Source organism: Arachis duranensis, chromosome 8 (genome assembly GCF_000817695.3).
Source record: "Arachis duranensis cultivar V14167 chromosome 8, aradu.V14167.gnm2.J7QH, whole genome shotgun sequence".
Taxonomy (NCBI): Eukaryota; Viridiplantae; Streptophyta; class Magnoliopsida; order Fabales; family Fabaceae; genus Arachis; species Arachis duranensis.
Window position 1 is genome coordinate 12,539,143 of NC_029779.3, and position 2,750 is coordinate 12,541,892.

The following is a 2,750-nucleotide window of genomic DNA, read 5'->3' on the forward strand; positions in this document are numbered from 1 at the left end:
AATAATAATAATAATAATAATTATTATTATTATTATTATTATATATATATGAGCTAAAAAAGTCCAACTGTTTTAAAGTAAAATTTTCTTTTAATATTTGATTAAATATTTTTATATTTAGTACTTTTTTTTGGCACTTCCTCTTAGTTAAAAATATAATCATTATAATTTTTTAGTTATTATTGCTAGGGGTGTTTACAGATGGGATATAGCTGAAATTTCGATCCAATCCGCACTAAACTCATTAGATCAAATTCGATATTCGCACTTTTTATGTTTGGATCAGATATCAAATATATCCATAAAATAAAAAATATTAAAAAATTTTTATTTTTATAAAAAAAGTCAATAATTTTTTTGTTTACCTTTTTAAACATATTTACTTCTATTTGATTAGAGTGTGGATCCGATCATCTTATAGATCATATCATATCCTCAAATTACAGATTAGATACGGATAAATACTGCGGATTTATATGGATATGATCTAATCTATGAACACCCCTAACTACTACTATAGGTTCATTGTTGCAAAAGAATGCTTCTTTTATTATAAACCATTATTAGATCTTAATTACCATCAAAACAAATTAATTGTCAACAAAGAGATAATACTTATTGGTCTCTGAAATTATGTTCGTATTTCAATCCATAGTTATAAAAACCAAACTGGATTGGCTGGAAAACTAGTGAACCGGACTAGAATTGGACCTAGTCCAGTTCGGTTTACTCCTTGGACCGTTTAAGAAATAAAATCGGTGTGAACCGATAAGAACCGGTGTAAACCAGTCTAACCGAACTGGTTGGCTTGAAAAATTTTTAAAATGTCTCCACAAGGTCTCGAACCAAGAACCTTGGAGCAAAAGCAACCTCTACTTGCCACTTAGCCATTATTAATATAAATATAAATTTTACTAAAAATTTATTAATTTACTTGATCTATTTTATTGCTAGAATTGTGATTAATGTTATTTGTTTTGATGTTAGTGTTAAAATCTACTGATATTATAGTTAGATGATAGGCTTTGTGAATTAATTATTTTTTTATTGTGTCAAAATAAGATACTATTGTAGTATTAAAATTTTATGGTTTTTTTATATTAGTTATTTTTAGAAGTTGAGACTTGATTCTTCATAAAATGTTAGTGAAGATATGTATTTCAATTTTTAATTTTAAGTTTTTAACTATTTTATATTTTATATTTACGTGAGACCGATTTTATCGGTTCAACCAGTGATTTATCGGTTGAACCAATAAACCAGTGAACCAGTAGCTTGACTGGTTCGATCACTGGTTCGGTTCTAACAACTATGTTTTAATCTAATTTCAAATATTTCGATTTATTCAATTTAGTCTCCCAACTTAATAGTTATGACTCACATTGGTTCCTAATCTTATTTTTGTCACTGTCTCACAAAATCGTTAACGACATGTTGAGATGGACTAACGACTGCTACATTATACATTCTAGTGACTATTTGATGTGACAATTGAAATTTTTTTACCTTATTTTTTTAACTAAACACTTAAAACCCTAATATGAGTCACGGATACCTAAGTTAAAAAATCAAACTAAGTAAATTGAAACTTTTAAAAATCAGATTAAAACTCGAATATAACTTCAAAATAGAACTTTAACTTATGTAGTGATTAATTTAAATGAGAGTCAAATAAATCAAAATTCAACATAATTTTTATCAATGTTTTCAAATTCGAAATTTTTATACCAAAATTAACTAGGATTTTTCTTTAAATTAAAAATTTAATGAAATAGTGACTTTAATTATCTTAACCAATGTCTTAATTAATTACTTTTATGTCTTAAAAAAACTGTATATGAGATGAAAATAATTAATTTGTCTACTTTAATAAATTGTTATTTTACTAAAATGGAAGAAACTATTTTTTTAGAATTTTTTAAGAACTAATTAATATTATATATATTTTGTTACACTACATTTAGTTATAAAAATTTTATTTATTTCTAATGCTTATATTAAAAATAAAAAAAAATTAAATTAGTGAATCTTAATCTATAATATAATAACAATATAGTAATTATTTTATATATTGTACGAATATAAATTAATTATTTTTTAATTTATAAAAATTTTAAGAGGCTTGAGCTTGTTATATATATTTTTTGATGAATGTGATATATTTTTTTATATAAATAATCTTTTAAAAAAATCTAATAGTTAATCTATTACCTTTTTTGTAAATTTAATAATATGTGATGAGAAATACCGAATAAATTATACAAAAACTAATTAAAATACAACATGAAAATATCTTTAAAAAAACGTTTTAGATATCTTTATCTGAGTAGCCTCCGTATAATAATTCGTTTACTAATAAAACATTTTTAAATAGAATTTCGATTCGCCATTAATTAAATATTTGATCCTGTCAGATTGCAAGATATTAAAAAAAAAAAAACTTAACATCTGGCATCATGGGCTCACAAGCTAAGGTGTGGCCATCATTGGATCATGAAGCAAGCAAGCAAGCTTCGTGGGCCTTGGCTTACTTTTTTTTTTCTCTCCTAATTTTAAATGTCATTATTAGTGCTAGTGTTTCAATTAATTTATGGTATTGGAGATAAGCACTCTCACTTTATTTCATAAAAGAGTTTGCTAAGTAGATAATAAAGAGTGCAAACAACGCGAATAATGAATTGCATTCACATTCAGTAAAGAAGAGGCATTTATCCCCACAAAGTTTAAAAAAAAAAACTAATACTTATTTA